We start from the raw sequence: 11,999 nt of genomic DNA, 5'->3' as shown, positions 1-11,999 counted from the left end.
GGTAGATCAACTTGCCCAACTATCATAGACACATCTCTAAACAACCTCCCACATGATACAGACTCACCCGAAGGTATAAAAACTTTCTCACTTACAGACTCATATACCCTCAAACCCAACCGTTTAACATGACTCGAAGATACAAACGACGAGACGCCCCGAATCAAACAAAACAAAGGTATGAACACCGTTAACAAGAAAAGTACCGGTGATAACATGTGCATCCTCCTCACCGCTTTCTTGTCCATCATGAACACTTTCCACCGGTCTTCTATCCACCTCCCCGACAAGATCTTGGGCCGATGTGGTCGGCTTAGCACCCGACCCCGATTGTTGTTGTTGTTCGTAGCTGGTTTCTGATAAGAATTACCGCCATTGCGGTTACCTCCACCCCGATAGCTCGACTTCCCGGTTAGACCATGACCCACCCGGTCCGTTGCTCGCATAACTCGTGCGGGTCCCCGAGAATAGCTCCCCGAGCCGATCCCCGAAAGCTCCCCGGTGCACTCGTGCACTCATGTCTCTTGTGGCCTACACCGCCACGCCATAGCAGTCATCCCCCAACTACCACTACTACTCACACGGCCACGCCCAAAGGAAGCCCCAAAGATCAATCCCGACCCGTAAGAAAACCCTCTAGCTTGGGTGTGGTTGCCTTTCTTATGACTAGATTGGCCACCACCCTCACTCTCAGCCTTTCTTTTCTCACTCACTCTCTCCTGAGCCATCTCCACCAACCTCTCAGCTCTCCCAGCCCTCTCATAAGCTTCCTTAACATCGGTAAGGACTCCCACGGGTAACTTATCCATAATCTTAGGGGTCAACCCCCTCTCAAACCTCATTGCCAGATTCTCCTCACTCAAACCCATATCCTCAGCATATCTAGACTTCTCATTAAACTGCTTGTAGTACTCAGCAACTGACATATCAGATGTTATCTTAAACCCATCAAACTCCTCCCTCGGCTTACTCCTCACATGCTCCGGTACAAACTCTTTCCTTATAGCCCTCCGAAACTCTTCCGAAGGTATAGCAGGTAAGCCCTGGTTCGCATACATCTCCCTAGCACTCACTTTCACCGTATCCCACCACTTGCCAGCTGCTTCTCTCAGGTAGAACGCAGCTTGTTCTACTCTCATCTCATCAGGACAGTGAACCAGGTCTAGTATGTTCTCCATCTCACGATGCCAATTGTCAAGAAGGTTTGGTTCCCCGGTTCCCGTGTACTCTTTTGGGTTAAACCTCTCTATATAGAGACTGATCTTAGAGTGATCAACCTCCTTATCCTTATCCTTATTCACTTTCTTTAAGGCCTCAGTAAGAGCATCTTGGTGCTCCAACATCTTAACGATATCATCCATATTCATGGTCTCAGCTCTCGCACAGTAAGCGTTTCTCTTGGGCGGCATCTTGAAACTATATAAGAAAGGGTAGACATAAACATACGCACTAAAACCTCAAAACACGAAAGCGAACTGCCCAGAACACACTTGATCGAGTACCTAAACCTGCTCGATCGAGTAAGAGGCTACTCGATCGAGTGCCCACCATACTCGATCGAGTGCCTCGACATCAGACCCCAAACAGACCTTCTGATCTCTAACATACTCGACCGAGTAGCCAGGCTACTCGATCGAGTGACCCCCTACTCGATCGAGTGCCCGAGGTACTCGATCGAGTGCCCAAAAACTCGATTCTGGTTGCAAAACGTCATATACCCGCTCGATCGAGTCAGTCCCACTCGACCGAGTCATGCTAACTCGAAAATGCTACCCGCATGCTATATCATATTCCAACATACAAAACAACTTTATAAACTCAAGATTATACTACAGTTAAGCATGCGATTCTACCAAGCTGTTCATACGATCAACAAACAACTATATCATGTTATCAAATGCCACATAGTAAACACCCAACATGCTTATGCTTCTCATTCCAACAACAGTTCTATATGTCTCATCAATCTTTCATTCATATTCTCAACTTTCTACTCCAAACATCCAACAATTACAACATACTTCATCACATCCACACACAAGCGAACAAACAACACATACGACTTGACATATATTCCCCCCATGTGACCGGTTCAAAATTGTAGGGCGATTTCGCGACTTTAGGACGTCTCCCAAGCCTTTGCATTAGCTCCTACAACCTTTACCCCGGGTTCATTTTAATTGACTCCCTATATTCATTAGGTTCATTGGTTACAGGTTTCAGGATCGTCTCTTTGATACCATTTTGTAATACCCTCATACTCCAAGTGCCTTACCAGGACCACCCAGGTATAAGGATATTACCATCTCGGTTACCCGAGGCAATGATAATCAAATAAACAATAATGAAACAACGTTTAAATAGAAATACTTTAGTGAAAGGTTACAATCCAAAAACCAAACCAAAATATGAATACATGTTCTCAAACCAACTGTCTACTGATCTAACTGAAATGTTTATGGAAACTACTAAGCTACAGCGGAAGACTTCTATCATCAGACCGTGGCACATCCCAGCTATCCCAGTACTCAACTCATACCTGCTCAATATCTGCTCACCATCCCCGAATGGATCACCGCAGGTTTTAAAACAATAAACCGGGGTCAGTACTAATTACACAATTTATATAATCAATAGTACGGTAATCAAGACAGCTCAAGTAGTCACACACAATCACCCACTCCAATCAATCTCCGTCACCGACTGTCCACTGGACCAGCTCTGCTAGTAAGGGACCGCAGCCGTACCCACCAAATCCCCGCTCATCATACCGAGCGATAACCCTGTCCCATTAATGTGCACATCCCCTTCCGAGGCGGGTTCCACGAAGGGCGAAACTAGGGCGTGAAGCCACTCCCGCAAGTGACTCCACTCAGCCGAGAACGCATCTCGAGAACCAGAGACAAACAATCACAATCACAACACAGCACCAACAACCGTCTGAAACAATCAACAATCACTAACTACAGCACAATCACCACACATCATGTAAATAATACAGAGTAGGGAAACCCTACCTGGAAAGCACAACAATCAGACGATCTCACAGCTGATATCAAAACGCTTCCTCTACGAATCCTCCTCCTAATATACAAACATATAATCACTACCAATCATACAAACAACAAAACCCCCAAATCCCCAAATTACGGTTTAACCAACTTTAATGAAACATTATAAAAACGGTATATAGGTCTTACCCTCGACGCAAGGATCACAACGGTATCAAGAAATATAAAATCCGACCTTCCAAGCTCCGGGATTTGCCAACAATGCGATTAAAGCGAAGAACGTACTTTGTTTTCTCTCTTGACAGTAATTAGGTTTTGAAAAGTGTTTTAAGAACAATGACGGAAGTATTATATACTCTAATCGCATTATTAACAAAACCCGAGAAATCGTCCCCGTAAACCGGCTACTCGATCGAGTAGCTAAGGTACTCGATCGAGTGCCCCCTTACTCGATCGAGTACCCAACAGGTCAGAAACTATTTTAATCTGCAACTCGCCCTTACTCGACAGAGAAAGGCCTACTCGATAGAGTACCCCAAGACTCATAAATACGTAGTGTTACAGGTAGAGATTAATGAGAGGCATCCTATACAACAATAAATTGATATTGCTTCTTGATATATATTAATTATCTCTATAGCTTTTCTCTTTTGTTGATTAAAAAGGAAGATGAAGAAGGTCAGTCACAAGTTCTATCGCCCTCCCTTGAGGTTCTTCTGCTTACTTTTAATTGCTCTTTATCATTGAGCCGTAGCATGTCGGCATTTGTTTTGTTGATTTTCATTTACTTGTGTATTTTAGCGATTGCTATAATATTTAGGAATCCTAAATGTTTGGTGAGAATGCTATAATTGAGTAATGTAAATTGCAAGTGAAACCACGAGGTTGTATGTGGTAATCCTCCATTTACTTTTTCTACTAGTGTTTTTATGTCTACTTTAGTCTTTCATTTGAATGTAATTCAGTCAAGTTTGATGGCATAGTAGTCTAGCTTGGTTCCACTTCCCAAATGTTCGGCTTGCAACACTGTTATAGTCTGGTACGCTAGTTGTTTGCGACTATGTGTTTTTCGCTTGAAAATTTCTGGACTGTTAATCACTTACTGCCTCAATAAGAATAAACTTTCTATTATGCTTTAGAGTTTCTATTTTCACTCTTGTATCATTTCTTTTATATTTAACTTGATAATTATCTGATTATGCTTGAACTTTTTGGATACATGTACCGTTATGCATGCTTAAGCAGGTGGATTTCTTAATATGATTTTGAGAATGCTGACATTTTGTTGGATCTTTAGGTACATAGACAACCGTCATTTTGTAGATGTCACAGAAATCTTCAATAATTTGAAATGGGAAAAAAAGCAGCATCTCTTTAAGCTTGGATATGTTTTTTCAAGATACTATGTCAGATTCACAAGACGAAACTGACGAGGAGCCTGATTTAGGAGCATATTATTTTCTGAATGTTAGTAATGTAAAGTACTTCATTAGCTTGTGTGGATGATGTATTTGGTTGTATATATACAATATTTGTATGTATACAATACTTATTTGCATACTAGTCGGTTTTGTTGGTCTCATTGGTGAAAGGAACGTAGGTTATTCATTATTAAACCCATATATTTTTTATTTTTAAATAGAACAATATACATCAGATTTTGCTAAAGACTGATGTCTATTTATGCAATAGACATCGGTTTTTAGTAAAACTCTGATGCCTATTCCATGAATAGGCATCGGATAAAATTAAAATTGATGTCTATTTTCGAATAGACATCAGGCTTAAGACTGATGCATAAGCATAAAGAATATCCATGTGTCAACTGTGCATCAGTTGCAAATCCGATGCCTATTGATGAAAATGTCCGATGTCTATGATGATTTTTGTAGTAGTGATACGACAGTGATGTGACCATAATTGGCGCATATTTAGCCCCCGAATTAGCCTTGTTTCCATGCTTTTTAGTGCTTATTTGGGTCATTTCTTATCTTTAGTTCTTTGTTTTGCATATTCTTTGAGATTTTGATCCCTTGGTAGGAAAGGAGTAAGAATCTTGCATTTTCATGGCAAAACAAGACTAAATTGATCGAATTCAATGACCAAGCATCAAGGAGAGACAAGATTAGAAGGCCTTTGTACATATCATAGTAGAAGAGCAATGTTGAGGAAAGATCCTTGAGTCCCCAAGGAAATCCCCAAGGAATTTATGAAGAAAAGGGAAGAAAAGAAGAAGTTACTATCTTTGACGACAATCCGAGCGGATTGTCAACAATCCGCCCGTCCAACCTCTCGCACAATCCGAGCGTCCCGTGCGAGAATCCGCTCGGATTCCCCTCAACAATCCGACCGGATTCCCCGAGAATCCGCTCGGATTCCATCGCCAAATCCGGCCGTCCCGACCTTATTCCGCCCGGATTTCTTCACAAAGACGGATTGTCTTCTTCAAGCTACGAAAAGAGAAGCCCTTCTCTCAGAAAATACCGGGTCCTCCTTGCTCAACTTAAAAAGTGTAATTACTAGTTTAGCCCTTAGTTAACCCTAATGCATCCTCCCTAATTTTCACTATAAATACCCCATTAGGCTAATTAGAGGAGCATGTTCTTCTTATCAATAATTAGTGTAGTTAATATCAATCAAATCTCTCTTTAATATTGTAATCAAGTATTAATCAAGTTTTAATCCAAGTTTTAGTTCTTTAGTCTCTCTCTTGTTCATCCTTTATTTTGGGTAATTGAAGATTATTTGGGTTATTATTGGGAGATTGACAACCTCTCAATCTAGCATTCAAGTACTTCTATTATTCTTGCTTTATTATTGGAATCATTAGTAGGTATAATCTCTTAATCCCTTTTTAATTACTGTTAATTACTTTCATTTATTCATCATGTTTCATATTGTTGGTATGATTGACAACCTTGCTAGCATGATCAACATGATAATGAGTGAGTAGTCTCTTAGCTAGGGTTAATGGGTGATTAGGGGAAACCAACATGGGGAATGATTCATGCTTAAATTAATATGCTTTCATGTTTTATTTGCTTGCTTGTTTTGATCTCAACTCATGCACATGTTATATTTGATGAAATGCTAAGCCTATGAATCCTTGCATTTACTATCATCTCCTATCTTTTCAATGAGACTTGTAAGACATAACCCAACTCGAGTCTCATTAGACCATGCATGTTGTTGAGTAGGGAGGATTAAGTCGACTTGTAGGTGTTGTACAATCTAATCGATTCGGCTCCGGGACCCAAACTTTCCTAGGATTGTAAGATATAACCCAACTCAATCCATCACAACAATAATTGCTTGCTTATAATTTGAGAACATGTTTGTATGATCATATCCCATGATTCCCCTATGATCCCATGACACCCTAGTGCCTTTAATCAATTGTTTACACCCCTTTTTATTCATCTTGCTTGTTTATTTTCATTGTTACTCTAGTTTAGTAACCTTCTACATCAACCCAATTTGTGACACCCCTTAGACACCACTAGTTACAATAGAAATCTCATTTCAACTCCCGTCCCTTGGGATCCGACCTTTACTTGCCTCTTTACTAATTGTAGAGTTGCTTGTTAAGCTATAAATTGTGTTTTGATTCGACCGTGACCAACGACCACATCTTAATTTGTGAACACCTAGCGGGATCGCATCAAAAATGGCGCCGTTGCCGGGGACGGTGTTTGTTTGATTTAGATTTCTTTTTATTGTTATTAGTTGTGTCTTTCTTCACCTTGAGGAAGTAAAACTCCTCAAGGTTTGTTCTAATTGTTTTTGAGTTGTTTGATATTTTGCATGTCTAGAAGGTTACAAAGTGAATTGTTACCTTTTGACCGTGAAATCGAAAGAACCTTGACGAACAATAGGAGACTTGTTAGGAGGAATTTTAGAGGTGTTGGTGAAGTTGTTCAACCCACTTGTGAGTTTGTCAATCCTTTCGCAATAGAAGGAGAAGAAAACCCATTACACAATACCCCACAAAATCCACCTACAATGCCAAAATTCTCGTCACACTCCGTACCCACCGAGGAGAATCTACCAAATGGTACTCCTACACCGCAACATCTCACCGGAAACTTTATTGCCAAGTCCGCCTTCATCCAACTAGTTGAGAGGAGCCAATTTGGGGGGATGCCTAGTGAGGATCCTCATTCTCATATGGAAACCTTTTGCGATTATTGTGATGCTATCTCTCAAACGGGCGTGACTCAAGACCAAATTAGATGGGTCTTATTTCCTTTTTCCTTAATCGGCACCGCAAAGCAATGGTTGAAGGGCCTTGATAAGGCCACCCTTGGAATAGATTCTTGGAAGAAGTTGGCTCTAGCTTTCTACAAAAAATTCTACCCACCGGAAAAGACCAACATGCTAAGAGCTCAAATTACGGGTTTTAAGCAAAAGGATGAAGAGTCTTTGTATGAAGCTTGGGAGCAGTTCAAGGGAATTTGTCGCTCATGTCCTCACCATGGACTTAGCGAATGGTTTTTGGTACAACAATTTTGGAATGGTTTATATGAAGATTCTAGGAACATTCTCAATATGGGATCGAATGGGATGTTCACCGAGGTTGATGACAACCAAACTTGGAGCAAAATTGAAGAAAAGGCAATCCACAATTCACAAAATAGTAGGCCTCACAAGGCTACTAGAGGAGGAAAGTATGAAGTGGACGCCGTTACTCAATTAGGTGCCCAACTAAGCTCCCATATCGATACAATCAACTTGAAGCTTGAACAAGCTATGGCTAGACTTGAGGAAAACTCAAAATCATCGAAGCATCATGTCAATGCCATGACGGCATCCTCATCAATCCCAAGTGGGATATGTGAGAATTGTGGAACTTTGGGTCATGACTCAAGTGAGTGTAGGGGAACAACCGAACAAGTGAATGCTTTCCAAGCATATAAAAGTGGTACCCCTTATTCAAATTTTTACAATGAAAACACCAAGTTCCATCCAAATCTCTCATACAAAAGCCAAAATGTTCAAAACCCTCAAACAACATACACTCCACCACCCATGAGAAGCCAAAATCAAAGACCCTTTTACAATCAAAACCAAGGTTACCAAAATCAAAATCCATACAATCACCAAAATGACCAAGGTTTTGATGTCCAAAAAGCGGTCCTCCAAATGCAAAAGAATCAACAAGAATTTTTCACCCAAATGCAAAAAGATAGCCAAGCAAAAGAAACCACCATCAACAACATTCTAGCTCACACCAAGATGTTGGAAACACAATTGACTCAACTAGCATCTTCAAGCTCACAAAGACAAAAGGGGCAATTACCACCTCAAAGTAATCCCCCTAGACATGAAACGGTTAGTGCCATTCACTTGAGAAGTGGTACAAGGTATGAAGCAATCAAGAAGCAAGTTGAGGATGAAGTTGTGGAAGCTAGTGAAAAGGAAGAAATTGTGCAAAACTCCAAAGATGGAGAATCATCAAAAGAAGAAAGTTCAAAGAAAAATGAAGACAAGGCCAAAGAGAAGGAGCCCATTGTGATTAGACTTCCTTTTCCAAGTCGTCAAGCGAAGCCCAAATTTGATGATCAACTTGGAAAGTTCATGGAAATTGTGAAGAATTTAGAAGTCTCAATTCCTTTCACGGAATTAATCAATCACGTTCCGGCCTATGCAAAATACATGAAAGATATCCTCACAAAGAAGAAGTCGATCCGGAAACTTCAGACTATCGCCTTCACTAAGGCGAGTAGTGCAATACTTCAAGGGAGTTCACCTCCAAAGTTAAAGGATCCGGGAAGCTTCTCAATACCGTGTACCATTGGCGACACGACGATCAACAAAGCCTTATGTGATCTAGGGGCTAGTGTGAGTGTCATGCCGTACTCGGTAAGTAAAAGGTTGGGGATGGGAGAGCTTAAATGCACCAACATCACACTCCAAATGGCCGATAGATCGACGAAGACACCGTTAGGGATATGGGAAGATGTCCCCGTGCGAATTGGGAAGTTTTTCATACCGGTGGACTTTGTCATTGTTGATATGGAGGAAGATTCCAACATTCCAATCATCCTAGGAAGACCTTTCCTACACACCGCCGGTGCGGTGATTGATGTGAAACATGGAGAGCTCACTCTAGAAGTGGGAGATGAAAGCATAACTTTTAATCTTGACAAGACTATGAGAGCTCCTCGTTTGCATGAGCCATGTTTCATGATTGATCACTATAGCCGAAAAGATGAAAGGAAGAAATCGGAACTCCAATGGAGGAAGAAAATTGAAGATGCTCCATTCAAAGAGCAAGTAAATTGTGACAAGGAGAGCTTGCAAAGCTCATCAAAATCAACCAAGGAAGAAGAGGATGGCCTCATTGGCCAAGGGAAGAAATTGGGAGAGTTGTCTCCATCTAAGCAAGAGATTTTCAATGATCAACTCAATGAAGTTTGTGGTCTTTGGGACGACGAGTTTGAAGGGATTTTTAATCCCTACATTGGACATGCCATCGATCATGATCAACAACAAGGGCCACGGTCTATTGAGGACCTCTACCATAATAATGAACAAGCTTTTGATTACTTCTTCAAGGTGTTGAGCAACATCAACAACACCTTGAACATGCCCCCTTGACATCTCATCGAGAATGAGAGTTTGGTGGAGTCCTCCCTAAACCACCACTCGTAAATATTTCTAACTCCCTAACTTGCATTTAAATTCTTGTATTGCATTTTTGTCATCTTTGGATTTTTATTTACTTTGATCAAATTAATTGTCATGTAAGAGAGAAGTGAGGGAGGGACTAACAATTTCAATTGATGTGTAGTGCTTTACCTTAGTGTGGGGATGGCAATTGCCTAGGCTATCCATGCCTTAGTAGTGCCCCCACAATGAAGAACACAAGACTTGAAAGAAATAATGGAAGAATGATAAAGGGAATGCGCTGTGCACGGGTGGAACTGAATCCGTGTACATAGGGGAAGAATCCGAGCGGATTCCCAAGAATCCGCCCGTCTTATGCAATCCGAGCGTCCTGCAGAAAAGACGCCCGTCTTGAATCGAGCTGAATTTTGAAATTTTCTTGATCAAAGAATCCGAGCGGATTTACGAAAATCCGCTCGTCCTGAAGAATCCGTCCGTCTTGTCAGAAAGACGCCCGTCTTTGCAGCTGAGGAAAACAAGCAAATTTCTCTGGACGAAAATCCGTCCGTCCTTGAGCAAATCCGCCCGTCCCGTGTTCAGCAAATCCGAGCGGATTGTACCAAATCCGCCCGTCTTTAGGCGAGTTTTTGCAAAGGAAGAAGAAGCAGAATCCGCACGGATTGAGCCTAATCCGCACGGATTGCCCCTGCAGTTTTGAAATTTTCGGCCCCTTTAAAACCCCTCCCACCTTCATTCATTCATTCATTCATTCATAAACACTACCCACAACATCAAAACCCTCATCCTCTCCATCATAAAAACAAAAACCCTCAACAACATTCACCAAAATCAAATCAAACCATCCTTCCAACAACAAATTAATCACTCCTTCTTCAACAAAAATCAAAACCAAGAACAAAATCTTCAACCTTTGAGTCGATTTTTGTTTTCATAAAGGCAAAGCCTTTCATCTTCAAATCGATTTGGGCATACTACAAATTGAAGATTTTTCACTCTTTTCTTGGTTAAGCTCATCAATGGCAAGGACTAAGGGAGCAACAAAGGCAACAAAGGCACCAAAGGCTAAGGCACTCTCACAAAGGCAAAAGGCTCTTCAAACAAAGAAAGCTTTGGCTATGGTGGTGGCAACACCAAACTTGGAAGTGCAACAACAACAACAACCTTCTATGGGACCATCAACATCTTCTACTCCGGTAATTAATCAACTTTTGCATTATCCGGAGGTAACTTTTATTTCTGATACCCATAGAAATACCTTTGTCAAGTTTGCTATGAAATCTATTCAATCCACCAAATTCATATGTAAAGATGCCTTGGAAAAATTGGGTGTTCTTGAACAAACAAAAGCCTTTTTCAAAGCCATGGGGTTGAAGAAATTGTTTGAAACAAAGGAATTGACATACCCCTCCCTTGTCTTGGAATTTTTAAGTTCTTTGAAAGTCACCAAAGTTGATAATAGGGAAAATCTCGAGTTTCGTCTAGCTAATGTTAGTAGACGCATTACCTTTACGGAATTGGGTGAAATTTTGGGTCTTAGTGATGAATCAAGTTATCTTAAGCATTATGGAAAGTATGACCCCGAGCCTCTTTGGGAGGCAATCTCCGGGAAGAAATTTGAGGATTTTCATGCATGTCGTGCTCTTTTGGTCCATCATCCGGGCATAAGAGTATGGCACAAGGTTGTGGGAAACACCATAATTGCTAGGAAAGACACCAATCATTTCACAAGACTCGATTTTATTCTCCTTGAATCGGCTTTGAATATCGGAAGAATTCACACCAAGCCTTACAATTCTTTGAGGCTCTTGGTAGAAAGATGGCTTAATGTTGATAATGGGAAGAAGGGCACGACCGTTATTGTCAATGGCGGCCTAGTCACGGTCCTAGCTAAGCACTTTGATCCTAATTTCAATATGGATAAGAAGAACAAAGCAAAGGAAGGTGGCCATCTTATTGATATGCATATTATGATTCACAAGTTCAAGTGGGTTGCCCATAACCCCCTTGACACTAAATATGGATGGTTAACTAGTGAAGCTAGATCGTTCACCTTGCCCTCGAAGATTTGTCGCCTAAGCGTCCACCGGACCAATTATCTACTTCCCCTTTCCGAAGAAGCCGAGTATATCATTCAACAACAAAAGGGTGATCTTGAAACCCCCTCCTCTTCCATTGTCATACCACCTTACCCCTTTAAGTATGAAGAGTTCAAGCCGGAAGGAATTGAAATTGGGAAAGACTATGTGACTCTTCTCATGCAAGCAATGCACAAGCAAGCCCATGAAGATCGGAAAAATGCGTATTTGGCTCAATATCCACCCCTCCTACATCTAGCTAGGCAAGGACTCCTTGATCCAT

At 41.2% G+C, this 11,999-nt stretch overlaps 1 non-coding gene across 1 annotated transcript; it reads right to left on the bottom strand.

Annotated features, from left to right (window-relative positions):
- Window positions 1-7,385: 7,385 nt before the first annotated feature.
- On the bottom strand, window positions 7,386-7,492 carry LOC141650517 (small nucleolar RNA R71). The gene has a single exon (XR_012546544.1). It is a non-coding gene; the product is annotated as a small nucleolar RNA R71 (small nucleolar RNA).
- Window positions 7,493-11,999: the final 4,507 nt, after the last annotated feature.

This window comes from Silene latifolia, chromosome 3, assembly GCF_048544455.1.
Source record: "Silene latifolia isolate original U9 population chromosome 3, ASM4854445v1, whole genome shotgun sequence".
NCBI lineage: Eukaryota > Viridiplantae > Streptophyta > Magnoliopsida > Caryophyllales > Caryophyllaceae > Silene > Silene latifolia.
Note: the sequence above shows the minus strand (reverse complement) of the source record. Positions and strands in the feature narration are given on the sequence as shown.